This window comes from Neomonachus schauinslandi, chromosome 2, assembly GCF_002201575.2.
Source record: "Neomonachus schauinslandi chromosome 2, ASM220157v2, whole genome shotgun sequence".
Lineage (NCBI taxonomy): Eukaryota > Metazoa > Chordata > Mammalia > Carnivora > Phocidae > Neomonachus > Neomonachus schauinslandi.
In genome coordinates, this window is record NC_058404.1 from 74,397,878 (window position 1) to 74,413,657 (window position 15,780).

The 15,780-nt window shown below is 39.1% G+C and overlaps 1 protein-coding gene across 3 annotated transcripts in view; it reads right to left on the reverse strand.

Moving 5' to 3' along the window:
- ARFIP1 (ADP ribosylation factor interacting protein 1) overlaps positions 1 to 11,441 on the reverse strand; it is a 112,764-nt gene extending 101,323 nt beyond the window's left edge. The window contains exon 1 of one of the 3 annotated variants that reach the window (XM_044912867.1): positions 11,135 to 11,441. The gene's annotated coding sequence lies outside the window, so the exon portion shown is untranslated. The remainder of the gene's footprint in view (positions 1 to 11,134) is intronic. The other 2 variants (XM_021698859.2, XM_044912866.1) reach the window with 2 other exon arrangements.
- Positions 11,442 to 15,780: the final 4,339 nt, after the last annotated feature.

A 15,780-nucleotide genomic window follows, 5' to 3' on the forward strand; every position in this document is an offset into this window, starting at 1 on the left:
GGGAAAATGACTGAATAAACTATGGTACATCCAAAGAATGGATGGAGTACTACGCAACTGTAAAAAAAAAAAAAAAAAAAAATGACGATTTCTATGATACGGAGTTATTTCCAGGACATACTGTTAAGTGAAAAAAGCAAAACAGGAGTTATCATCTGCTCCCCCTATATTCAACAGCAGCACCAATTAGGAAAATATATCATTATTATCCAGCTCAAGAAAAGGCCAAATAACCCTAGGCATATAAGGAAACAGGAAATCAAATTTCTGAGAATTACAGAGATGATTACTAAATCTGTGTTTTATTCATATTCTTTAAATGCTCTGACCTTCACATTTATTTTTTAGAAGTTTGTTCACAACTTTGATAACTAATATACATGGGAACAAAAAGATTTAAAAAGTTAATGACTTGTAACGTGTACTGTTTAAATTATGTGTTTTTTGATCTTTACATAAATTCAGTTATCTTTAAGAACTGTTTTCAAAATAGGGGCACCTGGGTGGCTCAGTCAGTTAAGTGTCTGCCTTCTGCTCAGGTCATGATTCCAGGGTTCTGGGAAAGAACCCTTGTCAGGCTCCCTGCTCAGTGGGGAGCCTCCTTCTCCCTCTTCCTCTGCCCCTCCCCCTGCTTGTGCACATGCATGCTCTCTCTCTCAAATGAATAAATACAATAAAAAAAAAAAACTGTTTTCAAAATAGAATGATAAATTACTATTACAAAGCTACCATTAATGCTCAGGCTTCATAGGCCAATTTGTACTGCAGGTCAAAAATGCCTCAAGTCATCTCTGGGGCTCTACTTCTATAAATCAGCCAGAGATATTCATTAACTAATGAGTGTAAGAACAAATGACCTATAAAGTGAATTATTAATTAGCACTTGTAAAAAGTACATAAATAATATCACCTGAAGTTTATAATTCAACTGTTTGAGATTGTTTTTGATTTTATTATTAAAATCACATTTTAATTTCCATAAACTGAATAAACTAGAGCTATGCAGAGGGAAATTATATAAGAACTTTAACTGGAATTTAATGAGGGAGAATTCTATGCCCTACAATACTTAAATGCACTTAAGAGTCTTCCTAGGACCCAAGAAAGAGAAGCCAGGAGGTACTAGATTTGCCAGGATACTGGAAGAAGAAACAAAAGATTCCATGGATATCAGAAAAGAAAAACTGCATTTATAGTCTCCACGATGCCAATGAGTTAAAGACTGGAAGTCTAATACTAAAGGACCTATGTATGGAATAAGTGTTGTTAAACAGAAACCATGAGTTTTTCAAGTTAAGGTATTCACATACCACACAGAGTCTGAAATGGTATGATCAAGGCACAGGAAGGCAGATATAAACAGGATAAACATGGCACATCATATTAGAATGGGAATTTACATTTTTTATTAAAATAAGTACTATATTATGGGATCTAAAGCAATATTCACTTGAATAAAACAATATACCTAAGTCTTCTAAGAAATTTCTTGGATTTTTGTAACAAAATATGAGCCTCCAAAGAAACATCTGAAAAAGAAAAGAAAATCTGAAGAGGGATACATCTTTCTAGGGGTACTTTAGTAAAAAAGTTGGAGAAATAGTATAAATAATTATAATATATGGGACAAAGCAGCTCTGACTGGTGAGTCAAAGACAATGCTAAAGAAGTAAATACAGAAAACTGAAAGCAAAAAGTAGCAAAATGGCCTTGCTTTAATCCAGACTTGCTTAGTTTCTTTAGACTACTATATTGCTGCTATTCCAGAGACTGGTTACCAGGCTAAATATTAAAGAAAAGTGACTCTATTTCTTTCATTCTTGATGGAATCTACAGAATATATTTTCTTGCTCATGGATAAACACAGAATGGTAAGACTTGCTTTAATTTCATAATTTAATCTGAAATTTCAACTTGAACTAACTTATTTACCAAAAAAAAAAGTTAAAATACATAGTGACATTAAATAACTACATGTGTTTAAAGTTGAAAAATAATATCCAAAATACAGAAGCTTTCTGCTTTAGTCAAAACAATTTAAAATAATTTTCATTTTTATGATAGTTTTCTTAACATAAGGAAAAAAATCCTTTAACCCACTGTCCAATGCAAATGATACTGAACTAAAAATGGTTTCCACCACGCAATATGTTCAAAATACAATTACATTCCCTTTCCTAAGTAGAATAACCAAATAAACAGAAGTAAGATAATAAAGAACCATTTACATTATGCTGCTGTCTGTATGTCAACAATTACCTTGTATCTGTAAAAGCTATTTTGCTAGATATCTCTAAGTCCTTTCGGGTAGTGGTAAATTAAGATTAAGTTGCTCATTAGGATAAACCATCAGTCTAGATAATTCAAAAATAGAAAGCTTTGACAAAATATAGTTAATTCTCAATTATATGTAATAATGAGAAACAATTTAAAAATCAATATTCAGGGCGCCTGGGTGGCTCAGTCGTTAAGCGTCTGCCTTCGGCTCAGGTCATGATCCCAGGGTCCTGGGATCGAGTCCCACATCAGGTTCCCTCCTCGGCGGGAAGCCTGCTCTCCCTCTCCCACTCCCGCTGCTTGTGTTCCTGCTCTCGCTATCTCTGTCTCTGTCAAATAAATAAATAAAATCTTTAAAAAAAAAAAAAAATAAAAATAAAAATAAAAAAAAAAAAAAAAAAAAAAAAAAAAAAAAAAAAAAAAAAAATAAATAAAAATCAATATTCAGGGGCACCTGGCTGGCTCAGTTGGAGGAGCATGCAACTCTTGATCTTGGGGTCGTGAGTTTGAGCCCTATGCTGGGTGTAGAGATTACTAATAAAAATAAACTTTAAAAAATAAAACTCAATATTCAACTATTCCCATTCCTACCACCATTACTAGTTTTAAACCAAGTAATAAATTCACTGGAGAAGTCTTATTTTCCCCATTCAGATCGTGTTAGAGAAACTAATGAGAAGTAAAATTTTAAGACTCTCAAAACTAAATTATTCCTTGAAAAGAAAACTAGCTGTAAGTAAACTCTAAATTTTTCAATGTACTGTGGTCTCATTCTTCATAAATGACCAGTCAAGTTCCAGAACATTAGCAGTGAAGCCAACCAAGAACCAAAAGAATTGGAATACTTTAATTCTGTTACTAAATTCCCAAAACTATATAGAACAAACCCCTCAATATTCACAGGTAATTGTTTTCAGTGGAAAAAAGTTCAGAGTAAATAATCTAAGAATACTGCTTAAACACAAATACAGGTATTAAATATTTAGAGATATGTATATTTACATGAGTTGGTGTATATTTTTAGAAGCAACCACAGCAAGAATGAGCACACACAGTTCCCAGATATTGATTTCTAATACCATTCTCCAATAAAGGGAACCAGCACTCCTTGGAGAAATGGCTGATTCTAGGACTGGGGCAGGAAATATACAAGATGAGTCTGTAACATCTTGTAGTGCCAGAAAAAGATGTGCTAAAAAAACCCCCAAAAAACCAAAAAAAAAACAAACCACCACCAAAAAACCAAACAAAACAACAAAATCGTCAAAGGAATATAAAAACCAACTGAAACAGCTCCCGATGGCCAAAGCTGAAGCAATCTGAGCAACAAATAAAGTTGTACTGGATTACAAGTCAAAATATAAATACCCATGAGTCAATATTCATATAAATAAATGGTTAAGTTAATAAATGAGGACAAGGAGATGAATTTCCCTTGCCGAAGAATTCCAAAAAATTCACACATATACTCCACTATTAAGGAGATGGAACGTAACTCCCTACTTCTTTTTTTTTTTTTTTTTTATTTGAGAGAGAATGAGAGAGAGCACACGAGAGGGGGGAGGGTCAGAGGGAGAAGCAGACTCCCCGCCGAGCAGGGAGCCCGATGCGGGACTCGATCCAGGGACTCCAGGATCATGATCCGAGCCGAAGGCAGTCGCTTAACCGACTGAGCCACCCAGGCGCCCCGTAACTCCCTACTTCTTAAGCATGTACTTCAACTAATAGTGACTTTCTTCTAAAAAGTATGCAAAGGTGGGGGGAGAAGTAACTTTACAGAGGACACCACGAAACTGATAAACCCTATCTCAAGCCAGGTGACCAAGGTTAACAACAGTGGTAAGGCACATTGATAGTATTTATTCTTCATATGATGAGGATGTCACTTTACCTCTGTGGGTCTTCCTTGCCAAAACACATTATCCAGTCTAATCCTAAGAATAGCATCAGACAAATCTCAATTAAGGGATAGTCTACAAAATATCTGACTAGTAATTCTCAACTATCAACTTGTAATCAAAATGAAGGAGTCTGAGAACCAGTCAAAACCAAGAGGGCACATGACAACTAAATGTAATGTGGTATCTTGGCATAGAAAAAGGACATTAGGAGAAAACTGATGCAATTTGAACACAGGTTAGTACATATGAATACTGGTTCATGAATTGTGACAAATGTACCATACTAATGCAGTATGTTAACAATAAGAGAAACTGGGCATGGGGTATAGCGGAATCACTACACTATCTGCAATAATTCTATAAAACTGTTCTAAAATAAGAGTTTATTATAATCTAAGAATACTGTGCTATATTTTATAATAATTAGTTTTCAATATTCATATCAGGTACTGAGCTAGGTAGGTCATAGGGATTTAAGAATCAGCCAAAAAAGAAAATAAGATTTGGTCCTATCTTCATGGAGTTTGGAGGCAAACAGAAGAGAAAGACAATCATATAATCACACACAAAATGTAAATTTTAACTGTGGTAAATGTGTGTTCTGGGAGGTTAGAGTATCTAATCTCAGAGGTTAGAGTATTCCCTAAGGAAACAAAACTTCTGTTGAAGTGTGAAGGATAGCTAGGAGCTAACAAGCTAATGTAGAAGAGTGACCCAGACAGGGAAAAAAGCATGTGCAAAGGCTCTGTAATGGCAAAGAGCAAGACAAGTACAAAGGACTAAAAGGTGGCCAGCATGGTTGAAGTGGAGAGTTAAGCAGAACACTGTATAGGAGGAGGCTGGAGGGTGAGGATGAGTTAAGCATTGTTAAGGGGTTTTATTTTTATCCTCGAAGCAGTGGGACGCCATAGAAAGACTGGGGAGGTGGAGAGAAGAGTAACAATCAGATGTGTGTTTCAAAATAAACCACTACGCCTTCAGGATGGTTAATGAACTAGAGAGTGGCCTAAACAGAAGTGGACAGACAAGAATGGGGGCTACCATAGAAATTTCAGGCAAGATGATGGTAACAAAATAATGTGGTGGTAGTGGAAATGGGAAGAAGTAAACAGATTCAAGAGATATCCAGAAAGTAAGATTAATAAAACTTGTTGACAGACTGGATGTAACCGGGAGAGGGAGTTATTAAGAACCACTCCCAGGGGCACCCGGGTGGCTCAGTCGGTTGAGCGACTGCCTTCGGCTCAGGTCATGATCCTGGAGTCCCGGGATCGAATCCCGCGTCGGGCTCCCTGCTCGGCAGGGAGTCTGCTCCTCCCTCTGACCCTCCCCCTTCTCATGTGCTCTCGCTCAAATAAATAAATAAAATCTAAAAAAACAAACAAACAAAACAAACAAACAAACAAAAAAAGAACCACTCCTAGTTTTCTGGATTTTACAACTGGAAAGATAATGGAGTCACTCACTGAAATAAGGAACAAAGAAAGATGAACATTTGGGTTTTGTGTGTGTGTGGGGGGGAGGGTGTGGAAGTGAAGGGGAAATCAATTTAGTTTTAGACATGTTGTGTTTGAGATACCTTTTACATACTCAAGAGAGGGCACCAACTAGAAAGCAAAATATATAGGTCTAGAGCTCAGAGGAGAGAGAAAACACACCCTTAGAAAAGCTGTCCTCTTTATCCTAGAAAAGCAGGTAACTATAATCCCCAAATATCCAAGAAAAACATTAGACTTTGACCATCTGGATTTAGTTAAAATAAAAAGCTGAGAGAGAATATGGCAATAATATTTCATCAGCTAAAACAAAAACTGCTAGGCACCATGGGCAATACAGAGATTTTTAAAATCTTGGTTCAACAGTACAGCAATTATGTCACTAATCATGTAGTATTTTAAAGTTTTAGCAGGGCTGGCCAATGTTGTTGGGAATGTTTTATACCTGCACTACCCAGTAAAGTAGCAACTTAGCCACATGTGGCTGTTGAGCACCTGAAATGTGACTGATGTGACTGAGAACTGAATTTTTACTCCTATTTTATTTTAAACAATTTAAATAGCCACATGTGGCTAGTGCTACAGTATGAGAGCTCGTTTAGAGCTTCCTCAGCTATTTCATCTAACCCCCAGCAACTACCGTGCAAATTAACTAACAGTGGATGTAGGTGACAGAGGGATTAGGGCACTAGAAACTCTCATTTCATCTGCTTATATTATTTGAATTTTAATTTGAAGAATATATATTACTTGTATAATTAAAATATTTTTAAAAGTCATTAATATGCCATAGAGAAAAATTAATAAATACAGAAAGAACAAATAAAAATAATCTGTAAACCTACCTTTAAGAAATAATCTATAATTAGTATTAAGTCATATATGAAGAGGATCTATATTTTTTTAACACTTTTGTTAGGAGCACCTATAGCACCAATGGTCCAAGTCACTGAGTTGTACCACACTACTCTTCTATCCCACCCCCATCTCAAAACAATTTGGAAATCCTTTAAAAAAGATAGCCACCATCTCTAGAACTCAACCTCAAAACTGCCAAAAATAAACACCTAATAGTCCACTTGGCTAGCTCCCTTTACCACCATCACCCTTTGCCCCCAATGTCACACACTTTAAATGGAACCCAATCTCTACCCTACAATGTCATGAAATCATTCAGTCACTATAGTGAAAAGAGTACAAGCTTTGGAGCAAGCAACTTTGGTTATTAGTCTGTGGTTCTCCTTTACAGCTTGGGTGACCTTGGACTAATTACTTCTGCTGGTTTATATACCTGTTTCTTCATTTAATAGAAAATAAGAATAACTAGTATCTAATATACCTAATATAGCATCTACAAAGCATAATGCCTAGCCAGAGTAGCACTTAATAACTGACAACTATTATGGACTTCCATGTACCTAGCCCTGCCCTTGATGCCTTGAAAGTAGCACTTAAACAAAACAGATAGGGTCCTGGCCATCCTGGAGGTTACATGCCACTGACTTAACTCCCAGGGACTCTTTCCACCTGGGATGTGAATTCCTGATCCACCCCTTATTACATGTGTGACCTTATACAAAGCACTTTATCTAAAATCTCAATTTTTTCATTTCTAACATGGTAATATTTGCTCCACCTACTTGATATGGCTGGAGTAAAACTAAGAGTAAAATGGAGTATGGAAAAAACTGGAGTAAAATAAAGTATGAAAGTGCTTTGTAAATTATTATATACTAAATAAACAGAAGGTATTAAATAAAGTAACATATTCCTCTTCTCCAAGGCAAATCATACTTGGCACCAGTGTGCCAAGAATGAATTACAGATGTGCTGAAATATTGACCCCTCCTTCGGACTTCAGGGAGCCAGGGAGAGCCAGGCTATAGTCTGCCATACAAGTAAATCATTTCCGCCATGATGCAGAAACGTCTGGAAACCTTGTTCTAAAATACTATCTCATGCTAGCAGAAACCAGAGTTGGCCAAATGACTCCTCTGGATATTTAGGCCTCATCACCAACTCCACGGTTCTTATGATCCTGCTTCAAAAACTCCATCACAGTTCCCTAAAAGGTCAAAGATCAAGCCTGAACATCAAGGAGCTATTAGTCCAATGCTATCACAGATATACAAAAATAAAACAAAATAAAAACTCTTAGATGAGAATATGGCAAAGATACTGCCATATTTTCACAAAAGATCTGAGCTATTTCCAGCAACACCCTAAGACAAAGGTTTAGAAATCATGAAGAGAAGAATAAGACACAGAAGAAAGAAGAAAGAGAAAAGGAATAAAGGAAAGGGAAAAAGAAAAGATATACTTTTATAGACAATAGCTGAGAATCTGCAAGAGCTATTCAGTGGCTTCCATGGCTGCCTAAAGCTAGTAGACCAAAGATAACAAGATTATTTTCAGATTCTCTTGTTTTATAGTGTTTTTCACACATCCTAGAACTAATGCTGGTACATATCTGACTTTCAGACTGTCATGGTTCCTAAGTCATCATCTTTCATATTACGTGGAACAGGTCTTTCCAGTCTGTACATATATTGATAGTTTTTTCATCCATAGCCATATTAGCTTAAATTCCCTGTGGAGGGGTGCTTGGGTGGCTCAGTCAGTTAAGCATCTGACTCTTGGTTTCAACTCCAGGGGTGATATCAGCGTCATGAGATGGAGCCCCGAGTCGGACTCCACAATGAGCATGGAGTCGGCTTGGGATTCTCTCTCCCTCTCCCTCTGCTCCTCCCTCCCATTCTCTCTCTCTCCCAAAATAAACAAATGAATCCTAAAAAAAAATTCCCTGTTGAATTTATTCCTTCCTTCATCCTGAGTTTATTCCTTACTCCATCCCAAATCTGTCATTCTTGGATGTATTTATACCTCCAGACTCTTACAAAGCCAAGTTTATTACTTAAAACCTTTTTCTCACTTTCCACTCCTCACGTCATAATAAACCCACACACTCTATATACACACAGATTTATATCCATCCCCATGGGAAAACTCTATCAAATAAACACTCCATAGGCTTTCGCCAAGTTCATTTCTTTGTGTCATACTTTTAGGTATGACATTCAAAAAGGTGTTCATCTACTGAAGATTAATAAGGGAAAAGATCTACTTTTCTTAACAGCTGATAGGAATAAGGTGAGACACCCCCAAGTCATGCCAAAAATGATGTAAAGGAAATATGGTAGAAGCAGTCTAGAGTAGTAGTTAAGAGCTCGAGTCTGGACTCAAACAACCTAAGTTCAATCCTGGCTCCACCAGTGTGCTTCTGGGCAGATTACTTTGGCTTCAGTTAATCACTTAGTTTTAGTTTCTTCATCTATAAAAATGGAGACTTTAGCCATCTTATAAAGTTGCCGTGAGGATTAGATGAGATAGTCACGTAAAACATTTAACATAATGCCTGGCACAAAGTAAGCAAACAAATGTTAATTGTTTAGTGTCAGATATAACCTATCTGCTGACTTTGTCATCAGCTTAGAAAGAAACTAATTCAGCATAATCTACTCTTTATAAAATTATGTTTTCTGCTCCTCCAAGTGATGAAAGACTTCAGGAAAATAATTTTGTGAGCAGAAGAATCTGGTTACTCTACACAAACTATGATAAGCTGTATAGTCTCTTCAAGTTCTAACATTCTACGAAACAAGAGGCAAACGTTTAGAACTTCAACCCTCAACCAATAAACACTTCCCAACCAAATCAGTAAGTTCAAGTACAAACTCTAAACTCACATTAAGTTTGGAGGGATACTAACCTATTCACATGAAAGAACAAGCATTAAAATACCTAATATAGAGAAGAAAAGGGGATGACAAGATAAGCAGGAACATACCAAAAATTTAAGCACTACACTACTGAAATTATCTTATTTGCCATTCCTAGCAAAGCCAAAGTCTCAAGGGAAAAACAAGAAAAGGAAAGCAAAGGACAACCAAAATTTAAATTTTTTGTTCTGAACTGTACCTAGTAGGTTGGTGGTATTTAATATGTATTACATAATAATTAACCACATTAATTTGTAAACCCACTGGATCTCCACAGCATTGGTCACAAACAGCTATCCATAAAAAGAAACCTCAAAACCACAAATCAGGAACTAAATAAGTAGGCAGTCTTGCTTCCTTCTCGAGGTCTAGGAAAGAATTCAGAAACACTGACATTTTGAAGTAGTTAAGAGATTTCAGTATAAAGCTAGAATCTCTGCTTTCTACTCTCCCAATACAAGCTATTTACAGTTTGTAAAAATAAAACTCCACAAAAAAAGTTGTCATTAACTTGAACAAGACACTGAAGAATGGTTTTTAATCTCTCTGGAGGATTTATATCTCCTCTGAGAATCTGATTTTTGTAAATGGACATTCTCCCCCAACTCCCCATGCACTCAAACAAAATTCTGCACATAATTTCAGGGGTGGGGATGAGAAGACCCCTGGAAGTTATCGACTCCTAGACTATGGACCCCAAGGCATAACCCAGGATTAAGGCAAACTAATTTATTAATTTGAAAAGGAATGAAAGTAACTGAGGCAGAGATTTTCATTCAAATAATAAAATTAGAAATATTTTCTATTTTCTCAGACAAGGAGTGTTGGACGTGGTCAGGAGAGGGTGTTGGTCGTGTAGAGCAAGGAAAACAAAGATAAAAAACGAGTTAGAGAAATTACGTACTTTAATCTAGAAGAAAACAAAGGGAGGAGACAGAAATCCTAAAAGGGGATGGCTTAAGGATTGTAGGAAGTGTAAACTATAAACTTTTTGAGATCAAAGGGTTCAAGAGGGAGATAAAAACATAACAAAGGAAGCAATAAAGTAAAAAGGAAAAGCGTCTAGAAACTGTTCTTAAAAAAAAAAAAACCTCTTTCCTTTTCCTAGACACGTAAACACTAACTTGGCAAAAAGGAACGGACGAGAAAACGACAGCACGACTTCCTCCCCAAACTCCAGCATTCCTTGGCCGTCCTCACAAGCACAGACTTGGGACGTTTCTTAGGCAAGGCTCCAACCTGCACCACTGATTGCCCCGTGAACCTCTGGGAGGGACTATCACTATCTCCATTCCTCTCGCTGAGGGAGAGAGGAAGTAAGGGATGCAGAGAGAGCCGGAGAAAAATAAACACTGGACATCAGACCTGAAGGTGGCCCACTCCGAGACTTAGTCGAGAAAGACCTGGATCCTGCCACCCCTTTTTCTATCCAACACATGCAAGGATGAGAGAGTGCAGCCTTGCAAGGGCCAGTCCTCCCTTTTCACCGGCTGTTTCGGGGACACAGGGGGTTGGGGCAGAAACGAAAGGCCGAATACTTGGGCAGATACGGCACAGCCTAGAGACAGAAGTGTCCAGTGAAAGTCCGGAATGGCAAGCTCCAGAGGCAACGTGTCCGCCCCCACCAACTACCTTGGACGAGCCTGCCCCTCCCTTCCCTGCGGGCGGGCTCCGCCCTCACCTGTCTGCGGGGAACTCGGCGGCTCTCACGTCGAGGATTATCCCTGCCGCGGCTCTCTGGAATCGTCCCAAACCTGGCACGAAGTGAGCGGAAACGCGACCTGGGCCTTTTCCTTCTTCCCCTCCCCCCACGCACCTCGGATTCTCGGGGGCGGGGAGCAACTGCAGCTGTCACAGCTTCACACTGACCAACCGCCGCGGACACTCAGACCGGCAGCCTCTCAACCCGGCCTGCAGCGCCAACACGGACAGCAGCGGAGCCGGAAGTGAGGAGACCGGAAGTAGCGTTGTCCTTGGCCCTGGACGGCCTCTCTCTCCCTCAATCTGGCCCGGCCCAGCCACATCTCGATGGTGCCAACGCGCCTCCCTTGAGGCCTCCTCCGCCCCTCTCCTGGAGGCTGGCCCCGCCCCTCCCGCTGCGGCCCTAGCAACCACATCCGGGGCTCCGCGGGTGCTGTTGCCCGGGTAATTTTCTGGCGGCGGCCGGATCACAGAGGGGTGTGCGCCCGGGTCCCAATGCACCTGCCAGAGCCGGGAGCTTGCAGAAGGGCGCGCGGGCCTGGTGTTGAGTGGTCGGAGGTCTCCTGGAGCCCTCAGCATCCCTTTTTTCTCACTCATACACCCCAGCTTCACGCGTTAGACTTCCCCCCCAGCAGACGGTGAGCCGGTGCCGGGAGGGTGGAGGTGGACGTAGCTCGCCGCCACGCATATCACAGGAGAACCAAAGCTTTCTCAGCTGCTGGAGAGCACGTAGAAGGTTGTTTCAGTCCCGCGGGGGGTGGGAGGGTGGAGGGAATGCGGGGTTAAGGGAACAGACGGGATGCGGGCGCCTTACCCTCTCTTCCCCGGTTCTTGGAGCGCCCCACTCCGGCCACGTCACTCACGCCCACCCCCTTCAAGAAGACCAGACCTCCAAGCCTGGCATCCCTGAGTTCTTGTTTGTAATCACTCTCTGCGCTGCTCGCTCGCCGACGGTGGACCCCTTACACATTTTCTTTCCTGCTCCTGTTTCTTTATCCAGATGACTGAGTTCTGCTTTATTTGCTCGCCCCATTTCTTCTTAGGTAGATCATTGCCCTGTCTACAGAAACCGCTGAACAATCCTCTCTGAGCCCTTTGTAGTTTACTAAGTTGAGACTCCAACCTGTACTGTGGATACTCTCCCTACCCCCGGCACTGAATGGAGGGAATGTATGGCTGCACAGTGGTGCTAGACACACCTGAAGCTCATTTGCATACAGTACCTACAGTTGACCCATCCACATACATCTCCCATCAAGGTTCTGAACTGTTTTTCCTTTGAAAGCCTTGCATGCTCATTTTTACCGCCATTTCACTTGGAGAAATGCGAAGGATAACAGTGCATTCTGTGGGATTTACTCTTCTTTAGACTGTACTTCTCACCTGCCTTTGTCATATTAGCTGATGAGACATTTTTAATGGCTAAGTGCCCAAAGACAGACCTTTGCCTTTACAAATTCTGGGGAGTTTCAGCATACTGAATCATATATCCCTGTGCAAATATCTTCCCCATATCCGTGAATAGTAAAAACCCCTGAGGACACAAAAGTTTCAAAAGTAAATAACATTATTTATCGGCTGAGATCTCCAGGACACTTCCTCTGTCAAAAACAGTACTGAAGTCTCAAAACATGAATCTGTGTATAAAGGACCCTCATCTTAAGTGGCTTTGTCCTTAACAAAAAGAGAAGAGCAAATGTATATGCCAGTTCACTCAAACTGTAACTTCAGTTCTATAGCCTACTGTGGACTTTTCTGTTCAAAGCCATCCTGTTAGTCTTCTCAGTTATAAGAAAAGGATCCCAATCTAGAATAATTACTGCTCTTGTTGTATAGGAACAGAATGGAACTGAGCAGCTAAGTACAAGTATTCTTAGTTTCAGAAGGGTAATTAGGAAGAGGAGCATGGTAGTGCTCAGTGGTGCTTGAATGATCTGTACTTAACTGTTTGAGTTGGCTGGCACCTTAAGGATTCCTGCCAGGTGTCTCTTGAGTTTGGGGATGCTTAGCTTCATTAGAGTTAATCTAACTATTAAACTTTTAGACTCAGAGGTGTTTCTTAAATTGGAAAGGTGGACACTTGCTTTAATTATTTGTCTTTAGCTGGTTAGTTTCCTTGGCAGCTGGTGATGTTTTTGATAGAGATTCAGATGGACTCCAAACTGCTTGGAACTCCTGCTAATTTCTGTTTGGTGAAGGTGCCGTTAATCATGTTAGGTACTCCAGTCGGGTGTGATCCTGGTACTGCACGTGATTAGTTCTCATACATAGTGCAAGGCTCCACACAGGATTAGTCTTCCCATGATTTCTGCTGCCCCAAGGGAAATTAGAATGTAGGTTGGCTCGAAGAAAACACTGGAAGCTGCTTCAGCTGGTGATGGAAGACAGTGAAATTCTATGTAATTTATTTTGGAAAAAGGAAGCAGTAGCTGGTATTTTTTTTTTTTTTTTTGATTTGGGGGAAATTTTTGATGCTGACAGAAAGACCTTATTTTAAATCTAAACCTGCTTAGATGGGGATCTTTCTTTCTTTCTTTCTTCCCTCTCTTTTTTTCTTTGCCCTAGAGTTTGGGGAATTCTGCCTGCTCATTCTCTTAAGAAGAATAGATTACTTCTTTTCTCTAAATTGGCATCTATGTTTGGAGAGGTAAGAAAAAAGGTAATAGTTGTCTTCTCTGTATGTTTATGACATGGGGATTATCTACTAATTTGTCTTTGTACTGTTATTGGCTATTATTCAGCTTTTGAAAAATCGGGTGCTATTTATTCACTTGGCTTGTGGGAACTCTGACAGCCTATATTTCATTTATTGACCACAAAGGGGGGCAACAGGTTAAGGAATATTATTCCTTTCTGAATGAGTTAAATGTGCACGCAACCTTTTTTCTTCACTTTAGATGTTGAATACTGTATGCTGCATATAAATAGTATTTCCTCAAGAGAAAGAAAAAGGTGCTACCTTCAAATCTTTTCTAGGGGAATTCTGGTAATGTCACAATAATTTTATCACTCTCCATCATCACCTCCCTTTTCATGGAGACATATTTAGTTAATGATTGCACAGTGTAATTCTCTGGAAACAAACCTTTGTTAGAGGATACTGATAAATGGAACATTTAAAGAAGCCCGTGAATAGTAGTCTGAGTGGAATATAAGAGTAGAAATTGTTCTGACTACAAAGAGAAAAAAACTGAAGTTTTTCATAATTCCATTATCTAGAATTAACATTCAACATTTTGTCAATGTCTTCTTTTCTATGCATATATACTTTTCCTACATTTATTTAAGAAATTGTTATTTAGAACCTACTGTTTGCTGGGCATTAAGCACTGTAGGAATAGCCATGAGCCTCTGCCCCTGGGTAACTTACAGTATATGTTGGTTTTGTTGCCATACAGTTTTGCATTTTGCTTTTTTCACTTAAGACATTATGGAATTTTCTTCATATTATTAAATATTCTCCTTCAGTGGCTCAGTAGTGTTTCAGCATATATATTTCTTAATTTATTTACTTAGTTCTTTTTATACATTTAGGTTCTTTCCTGTTTGGTCTGTAATTATAAAACAACAATGTGAGGAATATGGTTGTATGGTAAAATTCTAAGATGACTTCCAATGATTCTCACTTTGTATAATTCCCTCCCATATGAACACGATAGGACATCATTCTCATCATGTTGTATTACATGCACAAGGGATTTTGCAGACGTAGCCAGCTGACTTTAAATCAATCAAAAGGGAGATAATCTGGATGGGCCTAAATTGCTACAGGAGCCTTTCAAGAGCAAGGAGTTTTCTCTTGCTGGTGCAGCAGAGAAGGCAGAGAGATGCGAAGCGTTAAGAGAGGTTTGACAGGAGGAAGGTTCTCTATTGCTGAAATGAAAAGGGCCACAGTCAAGGACCTGAACCAGGAGCTGAGAGCAGTCTCTGCTGATGGGCCAGCAAAAAACTCAGGGACCTCGGTCCTCCAGCCACAAGAAATTGAATTCTGCAAATAACCTGAATGAACTTGCAAGCAGATTCTTCCCCAGAGCCTCCAGATAACTAACATCTCGATTTCTGCCTTGTGAGATTCCTAAGCAGAGGATCCATTTGAGCTCACCTGGATTTCTGGCCTGCAGAACTGTGAGATAATAAATGGGTATTTGTTTTAAGCTACTAAATGCAGCAATAGATCATGAAGACATGTGTAAGCTAGGTTATTTTTATATTTATAATTATTCTTTGGGGATAAAAATCCTAGGTATGGACTTGCTGGGTAAAAGTTATGCACATTTTTAAGGCTTTTGTATCATATTACTAATTTGTCCTTCATAAGCTTTGTACCAATTTATATACCTCCTCACAAACTATGTTATGACATTCTGGCAAACACTAGATACTGCCATTCTGATAGGCAAAAACAAAAAGCAAAAAGGTATCCTGTGTTGAAAGAAGATTTACATTTCTCTTGTTACCAGTAGAATTGACTATTGTTTTCTTGGGAGTTCAATTGGTAAGTCTTTTTTTAGTCACTTGCCTATTCTTATTCTTTAGTTAGCTTTACCATTGACATAGAGAAAATAGTATCTAACATGTAGTACAATATTTCTCTGCTGTAATATTTTCAAGGAGTAGAATGATTAA